Genomic DNA, 13385 nt, shown 5'->3' with positions numbered 1-13385 from the left:
CCCAGATGTCTCTAGTCATCCCAAAGAAAATCGGTGTGTCACTGTGGAGACCTCCGTAGCATGGATCAAAGCTCTCCCCTCCACTGTCCTCGAGGACATCCTCTTGTCCTCAAATAGGTAGACATTCCTGTCCAACCAAATGTGATAGGCCATGTATGCTCTCATAATCCCATCCTCTACAATGCTAGGACTTTCCATGGAGCACCTCAAATGATGTAGTAGATCCTCTGCCGACTCTCACCTCGGCGGAAGGGGAGTAGGTGACCACCTCCAAAGAGTAGTCCGCACGCCTCGCATGGCTAACAAACTCCTGGTCGGTAGACATCCCCAAGCCACCTTTCAGATGAAGAGCGCCACACGAGGGTGAATCCTTAGTCTCCAAATCCATCCCCCATCAATCTGCCGCACGGGCTCCCTACTGATCAGTGCCTGAAGATCTCTAGCCCGTACCTTCGATTGCCCTGTCGGCATCCAAACTAATTTGTCTGAATCCTCCCCAACTGGGATGGGTAGGGCCAGGATACTCTTCGCCAGCTGCTCACCAAAGGCCTCCCGAATCAGCCTCTCACTCTATCGCCTCCCTCCGGGCACAAACAAGTCACTGACCCGGTGTCCCGCTAGCCTGGCCGTGTCCACCATGGTCGGCAACCAACAGATCGGAAGCTCAGTCATCCAGCTATCCTTGAGGACATCTATGGATCGCCCGTCGTCAACTGCCCATTTGATCGCCGGAAGCACCAGCGGGGCTTTGGCGTATATCTCCCTCCAGATAGATGAGTGATGGCGACTTGCTCGCCCTCCAATTAGTAGGGCGTTGTACTTGGTCCTCAGCAAAGAGGACCGCAAGCAATTCAGCTCTAGCAGAAATTCGGTTGCGTGTTGCACCACCAAGGTCTCCCGCCTCGCCACCAGTGACATCACCCCCAATCCGCCCCGCCTGGCCGACTGCCAAACCACCTCCCACGCCAACAAATGGATGCAGCCTGTATCATTGCGCCTCCCCTAGATGAAGTTCCTAAAGAGTTGCTTGAGTGATCTCAGCGGCATCACTGGAAGGATAGAATTGGATGGTAGATAGATCAGGATCGAACTAAGTACCGACCGCACTAGGGTGACCTTGCCCATCATGGATAGTGTGTGCATCTGCCATCCCTCCAGCATGTGTCTGATGCTAAGCTCGATGAAGGAACAATCCCTGCTACGGAGACGCTGGCCCAGTATCATGACCCTCAAATATCTCAATGTGCCCTCCTGCTCGCCAACCCCCAGAATCTCCATGATGGAATCCTTCACATGTGGTCTGGTCTTCGGGCTAAAATGTTAGGATCTGTCACATACCGCAGAAAAATTCAAAAATTTTCAGATCTACAGCGGAAGGCATGCAAGATTCCGTTCATCGCATGAACGTATTTTAAAACCGTCGTTTGTAGATAGATTAGGATTAAATTCTTATAAATCATTTTAAAATCATTAAGAAGATCAGATCTTCACCTTGTGCGGGTAGATGGTCTCCGTAAATCTGATTTACGTGGATTTGTTGAAGGTTCAATAGAAGCCGCACACGCGTCCGGCCTCTACGGGTATCCACACGAGGTAGTGAACCGATTGAAGCTTTTGTATCTCCCCGAGGTGCTAGCTTCCTTACAGAGATGGCTATTGTTGGATGATATCCTCCCTATCAATCAACTCTTGAATGCCTAAGGGAGGAGGAAGAAGAAGGATGGTTCAATGGAAGGAGAACAAAAACCCGCAGTCTTTTCTTTTTCCTTCGCGTAGGAACCAAGGAACGGGATGAAGTAGACCACGCCAAGAGCTTCTTTTCCCTTGCTTCTTTGCGGCTGAAAGGAGGAATGGAAGGGGCTTTCTTGCTGCCGAAATCCCAAAGAAAAGCATAAAAAATTCGTAGCCCTTTTGAACCCCTCTTTTATGGTGTGTGGATAGAGATGAGCTCCTAAATTTTAGGAGCTCATCTTTATCCTATTGTGAATTCAAAATATGAGGGGTGTGGCCCCTCCTTTTTCCTTCACGCCACCAGCCAAGGGAGGGGCGTAGGCCCCTCTCTCTTCTCCCAATCTAATTAGGACTTATTAAATTTCAGCCCTAAGGCAATTAGGACTTTAAAAATCCTACTCCAAGTAGGACTCTAATTTAATTTGAAATCCTAATCCAATTAGGACTCCAAGGATCGTACTCCAAATAGGACTCATGATCAAGTCCAATTAATTAAATTAAATTGCAATCCGATTGTAATTATTCCTTCTTCAACTCACTAACTCTTAGCGGGTTAACCAATTATCAATCAAATTGATTATTTGTGATTCCTAATCACAATTCAACCATCGGATCGGTCAATACCTCTAATGTGTGTGATCCCATAGGTTCTATTCTGACTGGTAGTGAGATATATTGCGATCTCTATCATAATATCATTTAAAACTCTTTTCAATGGGTTGAAACAATTTCAACTCAACTCACCAGGGATCATCGACCATCAAGATGGTCCCTATGAGTCTCACCATCCACCAATGATACCTAGCAGCATGTGGTGGCAACCCAGTAGAATGGAATGATGAACCTCTAGGTGTAGTTATCGTATGATACAGTCCTTCTATCATGAATCCCTACAGACCGGAGGTCATGGATAACTCGTCAAACGCCGTCGTCTGTCATATGTCTAGATTTATTCGACTTGAGTTCGAGAGTGGAAAACTCTTTCTCCACTATATATATTACCTTGGCCAAGATTTTAGAACTCAGTCTTATAAATCACATAGGATCTCTCCTCATCTATCAAGGTCGATAGATTTCATGTAGGTGCATACCCTACTCCTACAGTGAACCTATTGCAGCCAATCTATACTACAAGGACCCATATGACTAGAGACCATGTATATGTGCAGTCAAACTACAATAACCTCACTGTGAGTAGCCGAAGTACTACAGTTCAAAGGACCAGTCACACTACAGCAACATCAAGCAAGTCACTGACGAGTGGATACACATCCAAGTGACTTCTTGTCTTGGTCATGCTCAGTACCCTTGTTCTCTAACAAGCACCTGCACTCTCACTTCAGTGTCCCTACACTGTGGACTCGAATCTCGTCCATCCATAAGGAAAGCGATCTGTGCACTGATCGGATCGATCACCGTCCTCGTGATGATCCATTGATCAGGAACATTTAGAAATTAATCACCAATGATACATGGCTCAAATTCTCAACTCTTGAGAATATGTATCATCATCTTATTAATTTCTTGGACGATTTATAGACACATAAACAATATAAATGAAAAGAATACCCATTTATTATTCAATAATAATAAATTCAAGTATAAAATAATATCTCAGACTTAATAATGTGTCAACCAAATTAGCTTCTAGGGCATATATCTAACATAAAGCAAATAACAGACTTTTTCAAGTTAACCCGTTGTCCCGAAGTCAAACAATAGTCCTATAGGATCCTCCTGATAACCAAGTCGTCTGTCTAAGCACCCGGCCTAACACCAAGCAGTCATCAACAAACAATAGATGAGAGATCGGAGTGGCCTCTTGCACTGGCCTGTAGGTCTCCAAAGCTTGGGTGTACACTGCATACCAGAAAGCTCTCGAGAGCACATCAATACAAATAATAAAAAGCAAGGGGGACAAAGGACATCCCTGGCAAAACCCTCTAGAAGGCACAAAGTATCGGAAAGGTATACCATTCACAAAAATAGCAAAGGAGGGGGCTTTCACACACCTCATCACCCATCTGATCCAGGTCTCATGAAAGCCAAAATCCTGAAGGGAGAGCCGCACGAAATTCCAACTCATCTCATCATATGCCTTCTCCATATCAAGCTTGATCCCCATCAGGCTTCTTCTCATTGGAGCCCTGCTGAGATCAAACATGAACTCTTAAGCAATAAGAATATTATCTGAGATGCTCCACCCTCCCACAAACGCTCCCTGCTTGGGACTGATAAGCCTTGGAAGAACGACCCTCAACTTGGCTGCTAGGATCTTCGTCGTAGCCTTATATAAGATGGTGCATAGGCTAATAGGACAAAAGTAGCCAGGCTCAGTGGCGTTCTGCCGCTTCAGGATCGGGTGACAAAGGTTCTCTACCAATTTAGAGACATCATGGCCGTACTAAAAAACTGTTGTATAGCCTCCATCACATCCTGCCCAACTAGCATCCAGTACCTGTGGAAGAACACCGGTGAGAAGCCATTCAGCTCGGGTGTCTATACTGCCTCCTGAATCTCCCTCTCCAAAACCAGGCTGATCAATGCTAAGCTCTCCTCCTCTGACACCCCCATCGATGGGCTTGGTAGATCGAGAGGGCTCCTACTCCCAGTCTACACGGTTCATCTATCTTTGAAGAACTGCTCCAACACCTTATGAATCATATCAGGATCCTCCGACAACTGACCATCCTCCCCCTGATAACCCTAATCCTGTTCCGCTGCCTCCTAATCACTATCAATTGGTGAAAGAATTTGGTGTTCCGATCTCCCTCTAAGACTTACTGTACCCTCGACTTTTGTCTTCAAAAAATCTCCTATTGACGAAGTAAAGAATCATGCATAGATAGGAGTGATCTGAGCTCTCCCATCTCACCCTCCAATAAGCCTCCCACCACAGTCTCCTGGGACTATAGTCTGGCAATGGCCTCCTCAGCCTCCTCAATCCTCCTAAAGATGTTATCAACCTCTTTTCAGTTCCACCTCTGCAACCGTCTCCTTGTCAACTCCAACCTTTGAGACATTCGGTACATAGCATCCCCCCTCACCGGCACATCCCATGTTTCCCTCACAATATCCCAAGACCGAGTATAACAAAGCTAAAACTTCTCGAATATGATAATCTGGGAAGCTCTGGACCCACCCTGCAGTGGCAAAAGCTCTATCCAATCTCTCCCAAACTCTGGTCATCCCAGCCTATTATTGCAACAAATGAATCTTGGGCCCGAAAAGCTCAGGTCAATCAACCCATTCACTGCAATGAACTCCTAAAACTCCCTAACCTTCTTTTTATAGAAAAAAGCCTTTCCCTCATCTTCTCCTGGGGATCATCTATGCAATTTAAGTCCCCTGCTATCAGCATTGGTTGACCCTGATTGACCAGCTTAAAAGCCTCCTCCCACAGGATCCTTCGCTCTCTGTAGTCTATACTAGCATAAATCGCTGCAAAGACCCATGGCCTTCCATTGCCCTCCGAAATCACCATGATTTCCTCCTGACTACAAACATTGAAAACATCAAGCTTGCAGCAATCCTGTCTCCTCTAGGTGACAATGATGCTTCCGGATAGCCCTAAGGATTCCACATTGTAGAACCCCCACGATCTTGACACGACCCTCTTGGCCTCTGAAGACTCCTCCTGGATAATTGGGTCTTGAATAGCACACAGATTTTGGAGTTGTGCTGCTGCACCAACCTTCGAAATGTCAAGACGAAGGAGGGCTTCCCCGTTGGATTTATAATGATTAAATGTTTTAATTTTCACCATCCTTTGATGGTACGGCTGGTTTGTATGTGGGGTAGTTCCCACAAGGACTTCAGTTCGAGTCCTTTGGGTTTTTGTGTCACCCTTTTCATGCTTTCCCTCATGTTTTATGTCATGCTTTTACGTCCGTGCAAGAGGGGATTCCTTGCACGAACGTAAAAGCAAGTGCTTTTACGGCTTCCTTGCACGAACGTAAAAGCAAGTGCTTTTACGTCCGTGCAAGAGGGACGCGACCGTGGCTTCGCGGTATCGCGCCTCACGCGAAGGATCGCGCCCGCAACCAGTTTCGCCACGCGAAGGATCGCGCCTGCGATCGTGAAGAGACGCACACCGTGAAGAGACGCACCCGATAGGCCCTCTCATAGAGGTCTATAAATAGACGATCTCTACAGATTAGAAATATATAATTCTTTAGACAAAAAGCAAAGGATTTCAAATTCTTTTCCTTTCTCTACTCTCTTCCTACCAGTTAAAATATTTCTTCCAATTTTTTTTTTAAACGGGCTTGCTGCATATTGATTCTGGGTTCGAAGCTTTCTTTGATCTGTGCAAATCATTGAGGTTGAAGGAACGAGAGGCTGTTGTATCTCAGAAGTAGAACGCCATCCAAGCCTAGTGCACTGTAAGGCGGCGAAATCTACTTCAAGAAAAGTGACCAACATACCACGCCTCAGCATCTCGGGTTCCATTTTTCCTACTTTTACTTTTAATTTTTTATTTTAGCCTATTACTGCCTATTATTTATTGAAGTAGAATAGTTTAGTTTTATTTCTGTTTCAAATATTATATTGAAACAATCTTGAAGTAGATTACCCTACGTATAATAGGCTAGTAATTAGAGTTACCCCAATGGCCAATGCAAGTGATCCGGTTCCTTCTGAAAAGTTTAATGGAACTAATTTTAAGCGTTGGAGAGAGAAAATGGAAATCTTTTTAACCACTCTTGGATTATTTTCCATAATTTTTGACTCTCCTCCAAATGAGGATGAGAATGAACCGGCTAGGACTTGTAATTTAGAGAAATTTAAGAAGAAAGACTACCTGTGTAGGGGTAGGATTTTGTCCTATCTTTCTGATCCCCTTTTTGATGTCTATTGCACTCTGAAAACCTCTAAGGAGATTTGGGATGATTTTAATAAAAAAATATGGTATCCAAGATGCCGGAATGGACAAGTATACTGCTAGTCAATTCCTGTCTTATAAGTTGGTAGACACCAAGCCCATAGTTGACCAAGCTCATGAGCTAACAGTGATTTATCATGAATTAGGCTTAAGGAGAATGGGTATAACTGAGAGCCTTCAAGTTGCTTGTACCATTGACAAGCTTCCACCTTCTTGAAAAGATTTTGGGTTGTCCCTAAAACATAAGACCGAGGAAATGAGCATGAAAACCCTACTATCTGCCATTAGGATCCAAGAGCAACATCTTGAGAAAGACAATGAGCAAATCATGAACCCTGAGTTTCTAACTAAGGTGAACTTTGTAGAAGGCCAGAATAAAACCTATAGGTTCAAAAACTCCAAATTTGAAAAGGGTGGACCTAAGAACAAAGAAAAATCCATGAAGCCAAAACACCAAATCAATAAGAATGATCGGAGGCCGATTTGCTACAATTGTGGAAAATCCGATCATATGGCAAGAGTATGCCGGATGAAGAAGAAGAAGTATCAGAATTATGAACATGCACCTTCTCAACCTGCCAATCAACAAACCAACATGGTGTTATCCAGTACTGGCCCTACTAGTACTGATGATCAGTACGTAACTTTAAGTTCAGAGTTAAATTTGGCAATTCATTCTACCGATTGGTTAGTGGATATAGGTGCGAATGTTCATATGTGTACTGATCGTACCCTTTTTACTGTTTATCAGATCCGGAGCGGCCTAACAGTGACTATGGGGAATTCTACCTCGGCACGAGTACTTAGAACTGGAAAAGTACTTCTAAGGCTTACATCTGGAAATGTGCTTCCTCTATTTAATGTGTACTATATGCCCGAAGGAAGGTGGAATCTGATCAGTGGATCTCTTCTAATAAGAAGTGGCTATTCTTTGTTATTTCAATCTAAGAAAGTGATTATAACAAAGAATGGAATATTTGTAGGCAAAGGCTACGAGTGTGATGGCTTATATGTAATTAATAAAATGAATGATGTACCTTTGGATATTCCTTCTTATAGCAATAATAAAGTTATTCTTTCAATATGTTCTTCATTTCTTTGGCATGCTAGATTAGGACATGTGAATAATAATACTATTAAAAGAATGATTAGTTCTGGTTTATTGCCAATGTTTCATTAGATGAAAAAGAAAAGTGTCTAATTTGTGTTCAGTCTAAGCAACCTAGAAAACCATTTAAAATGGTAAATAGAAATTCCACCTTATTAGAATTAATTCATTCAGATATATGTGAACTAAATGGAACTTTGACTAAAGGGGGAAGAAGGTATTTCATAACCTTCATAGATGATTATTCTAAGTATTGTGATAAAAACTAAAGATGAGTAATTGAGATATTTAAGTCTTATAAATCTTTAGTAGAAAATCAACTTGACAAAAGAATAAAGATTCTCAGGTCAAATAGAGTAGGAGAATACACCTCTAATGACTTGAATGAATTCTGTAGAATTAATGGAATTCTACATGAAGTAACACCTCCCTATTCACCTCAGTCTAATGGAGTGACTGAAAAGAAAAATAGGACTTTGCAAGATATGATAAGATCTTTGCTTGCCAACTCAGGTTTATCTGAGGTTTGGTGGGGGAAAGCAGTGCTTACTGCATGTTTCTTGCTATATAGGGTTCCATTTAAAGGTTCTAATGAATCTCCTTATGAACTTTGGAAAGGAAGAAAACCTAACCTAAACTTCCTAAAAGTTGTTTGGCTAAGGTTAATATTCCTTTAATTAAGAAAAGAAAATTAGGACCTAATACTTTTGATGCTATATTTCTTGGTTATTCTCTTAATAGTGTTACTTATAGATTCTTAGTCATTAGTTCTGACATTAATGGCATAGATAAGAATACTATAATTGAATCTAAAGATGCTTCTTTCTTTGAAGACATTTTTCCTTTGAAGGATAAAATAGAAAAGCATATAATAGATAGATCAAATAATGAATCATGTACTTCACCTTCTAATAAAAATGAAAATGAACTTATTGATGTTAATGAACTTGGTAGAAGCAAAAGAATTAGGAAAAAGAAAGATTTTGGATCTGATTTCTATACCTTTATGGTTGAAGATGATCCTAAAACATATAAAGATGCTATGAACTCATTAGATTCTATATTTTGGAAGGAAGCTATTAATAGTGAAATGAATTCACTTATGACTAATGAAACATGGTTTTTAACTGATTTACCACCTGGTAGTAAGGCTATAGGTTGTAAATGGATCTTTAAGAAGAAATTAAGACTTAATGGTTCAATTGAAAAATATAAAGCAAGATTAGTTGCTAAGGGCTTTACTCAGAAAGAGGGTATAGACTACTTTGATACGTATTCTCCTGTGACTAGGATAACCACTATCCGTACTTTAATTGCACTGGCTTCAATCCATAATTTGATAATCCATCATATGGATGTCAAGACTGCCTTCCTCAATGGTAATTTAGAGGAAGAAATTTATATGGATCAGCCAGAGGGATATGTGGCTCAGGGACAGGAAAGAAAAGTTTGTAGGTTAGTCAAGTCCCTTTATGGTTTAAAACAAGCTCCTAAGCAATGGCATAGAAAATTTGATGAAATAATTGTTTCTTATGGCTTTAAAGTAAATGAATCTGATAAATGCTTATATTCTAAGTTAGAAAATGATTCATGTGTTATTTTATGTTTATATGTTGATGATATCTTAATTTTTGGTACTGATATGAATATTGTTACTGATATCAAGAATTTTTTATCTAATAATTTTGATATGAAAGATCTAGGTCAGGCAGAGGTAATGCTTGGTAATAAGATTACCAGAATACCTAATGGTATAATCTTTGATCAATCACAATATATTGAGAAAATTTTGAAGAAATTTGATAAGTACAACTGTAAACCAGTAAGTACACCTTATGAGCATGGTTTGAACTTGAAGTGCAACAAAGGTGATCCAGTGGCCCAAGAAAAATATGCTCAGATTATTGGGACACTGATGTATATTGCAAATACAAGTAGACCTGACATTTCCTATGCTATAGAAAAGCTCAGTAAGTTTAATAGTTGCCCTAGTCTTAGTCACTGGGAAGTACTGGACAGAGTACTTAGATACTTGAAAGGTACCATATCTTATGGTTTACATTACTCAAGATTTCCCGCTGTACTTGAAGGATACAGTGATGCTAGTTGGATCACTAATTCAATGAACCGAAAAGAAACTAGTGGATACATATTCATGTTGGGTGGTGCAGCTGTTGCTTGGAGATCATCCAAACAAACTGTGATCACCAGATCCACTATGGAGGCTGAGATTGTAGCCTTAGATTCTGCATCTCAAGAAGCAGAATGGTTTAAAAATCTTATGTCCGAAATTCCTATTATGGAAAAGCCTATGCCTGCTATCTCTTTGTTATGTGACAATGAAGCTGCAATTAATACTTGTAGAAACACTGAATATAACAAGAGAAACAGAAGACACATTAGTGTGAGACATAAGACAATTAGATACCTAATTAAAAATGGTATCGTGACTTTGGAATTTGTTAGATCTGAAGGTAACCTAGCAGATCCTTTGACTAAAGGACTAGCTAGAAGCAAAGTTATAGAAACATCACGGGGGATGGGACTGAAACCCATAAGGAATCATTGACAATGGCAACCCAACCTATTTTGACAGGAGATCCCAAGACGAAAGGTTCAACGGAAAAAACAAGTTGTTTAATGATTAGTTAGCACTATTATTAAAATGACTTTATGTCATTTGGTCTCTTCCTATGATGTGAGTGCTAAACACAGCAGAGGTATACGGAAGAGTTAAAAACTCTGAATGAGTCCGAGTCTATGACAAGGTGCTGTGCTGTGAGCACCCTTGAAGGATTCACCTATGTGAGTGTGACTGTGTGGCTGCAATCTATGGGGATAAGGGTTTAACCCCTACAGCGCTCATGAAACTGAGATATTGGTGCATGAGGCCGAAAAGCACCACCATGATGAACCCAGAATTTACATTTGTCATGGGTGAAGTATCTGGAAATCTGAACCAAAGGATTTGGTTCAAAGCTTTTTAGCTACCACTATTCCTTTCAGATGTAAGTATACTAAAGGTTCAAAGCCGCAAGCTACCTTTACTGAAGTCGTGACATGAAAAGCCCGGTACGACTATTTTTTATAAAATCTTAAAAAAATATTTTAATCAGGTGGGGAATTGTTGGATTTATAATGATTAAATGTTTTAATTTTTCACCATCTTTTGGTGGTACGGCTGGTTTGTATGTGGGTAGTTCTCACAAGGACTTGAGTTCGAGTCCTTCTTCCCATGGGTTTTTGTGTCACCCTTTTCATGCTTTTCCTCATGTTTTATGTCATGCTTTTACGTCCGTGCAAGAGGGGAGAGGGGATTCCTTGCACGAACGTAAAAGTAAGTGCTTTTACGGCTTCCTTGCACGAACGTAAAGTGCTTTTACGTCCGTGCAAGAGGGACACGACCGTGGCTTCGCGGTATCGCGCCTCACGCGAAAGATCGCGCCCGCGACCGTGGCTTCGCGGTATCGCGCCTCACGCGAAAGATCGCGCCCGCGACCGGTTTCGCCACGCGAAGGATCGCGCCTGCGATCGTGAAGAGACGCACACCGTGAAGAGACGCACCCGACAGGCCCTCTCGTAGAGGTATATAAATAGACGACCTCTACAGATTAGAAATATATATTTCTTTAGACAAAAAGCAAAGGATTTCAAATTCTTTTCCTTTCTCTACTCTCTTCCTACCAGTTAAAATATTTCTTCCAAATTTTTTTTTAAAACGGGCTTCCTGCATATTGATTCTGGGTTCGAAGCTTTCTTTGATCTGTGCAAATCATCGAGGTTGAAGGAACGAGAGGCTGTTGTATCTCAGGAGTAGAACGCCATCCAAGCCTAGTGCACTGTAAGGCGGCGAAATCTACTTCAAGAAAAGTGACCAACATACCACACCTCAGCATCTCGGATTCCATTTTTTCTACTTTTATTTTTAATTTTTTATTTTAGCCTATTACTGCCTATTATTTATTGAAGTAGAATAGTTTAGTTTTATTTTTGCTTCAAATATTATATTGAAACATTCCCAACCCTCCGGCAGTTCCAAAGGAGGATCCTCATAATTCACCTTGATTTTTGGCGCAGCCCTCTCCCTCAAGGCCGCCCCCAACAACTGCAACTAAATCCCCCCATAAGATGACTCCCCTGCATTAATCCCCATCCAAATCCCATCTGTTTCACTTGTCCCCTCCTCCACCACTCTGGAATTCTGCAGCACCTTCTGGAGTAACATCATCATCTCCCTGTGCCTCATTCCAATTGGGTCCAACGTCTCATGGTTTGCGCCCTGAGCCTACTTTCTTCCCCGACCAATGTAAGAGGCATTGTCGCCTCCCTCCTCCCAGGTGCAGATGCCTCACCAGCCATCAGGCACTTGCCCCATTTAGATCCAGGTAGCTTCTCCAGACCCCCCGCTCGGCCAAGGGGACTCCTTCCCCGCGTCTTCGCCCCACTCCCGGCCGCTTCATCATGCACCTGCTGCCGAGAAAGGGTGTCGCCGACCACCCGGGAATGGACACCCCCCTCCCATGATGCCCTGGTTTGGAGGAGGCAAGTCCGATCCGCCGAGGCGGCCAGAGGGAGGTTGCCACCCCATACATGGAGTCTGACTCCTCCCTGGGATGTAGTGCCCGTGCCCGGCACGGTTGGCACGGGTGACTGGCACGGCCCATGTCTTTCTGGATCGCAGGCTGCTGTCTTTCTTGGCGGGCCCCTATTTCTCTTCAGCAGGCCAGTCCCGGGAGATAGGCTCGCTGCGCCCGAGCCGGCCTTCACACCCTGGGCTGCGCCCAGTTCCTGCACGCCCTCACCCTAGCTCAACCCGCTGGGTTGACTCGGCCGCTCTCGCTCCAGTACTGCCTCGGGTTGGAGCCGAGTCTCTACAGTGGTTTGGCTCGCCGTCTTCTTGGGCTCCGGTGAGCCACCCCCCGTTGTCCTTTCCCCCGCCGTGCCACGTTCCGTGGTTGTTGCCAACCGTCGAAGTCCGGGGACGAGTAGGGTGGCGCCGGCTCGCTCTGCAGAGGGCTCGACTAGGGAGGGCTAGGGTTCGGAGCCGACTTCGGTTGGATCTCGGTCTCCTTCCCCGCCTGACCCTCCGGTCCAGCGCCTCGGGTCAAGCAGACAGGACTCGTGGAAAGCCAAGGGCCGAAGAACTACCTGTTGATGCACCCAGTCACCGTCATCCCAGGCCCCTCCTGAGGAGATCCGGAATCCTCTTCCACCTGTGGCCCGGGGTGGCGACATGCGTCCTCCAAGTGCCCCAGCCGGCCACACACAAAACAAAACGTCGGAAGGTCTTCGTACACGAAGGCCTACCAAAACCTTCCCGATGCACCCTGGAGGAAGATGCCCGGCACGAGGGGGCGTTGGGCATCAATTTCTATCATCACCCTCGCATACCCCGCTCGCTGGAGTTGATAGGACACCTTATCGATATCCAAAGGCCAGCCAGCCTCTGCAGCAATATCAAGCAGCGAGTCCTTGTCCTAGAATTTTAGGGAGAGACTAGAGAGGCGAAGCCATACCACGGTCCGGCTCACCGTGTTGATGCCTGGCACGAAGTCGGGCCTCCATGCCTCCATCGCCATGAGTTGGCCAGCCACCCGCCATGACCCGCTGGCCAGCGCAGCATCACGATCTTCCCCGCTCTGAAATCAGAGAGTCATCAGA

Source organism: Phoenix dactylifera, chromosome 5 (assembly GCF_051530095.1).
Source record: "Phoenix dactylifera cultivar Ajwa chromosome 5, Ajwa_hap1_PhDact_Kaust_v1.1, whole genome shotgun sequence".
In the NCBI taxonomy this organism is placed as follows: Eukaryota; Viridiplantae; Streptophyta; class Magnoliopsida; order Arecales; family Arecaceae; genus Phoenix; species Phoenix dactylifera.
The sequence above is the reverse complement of the archived record's forward strand: the minus strand, read 5'-3'. Positions refer to the sequence as shown.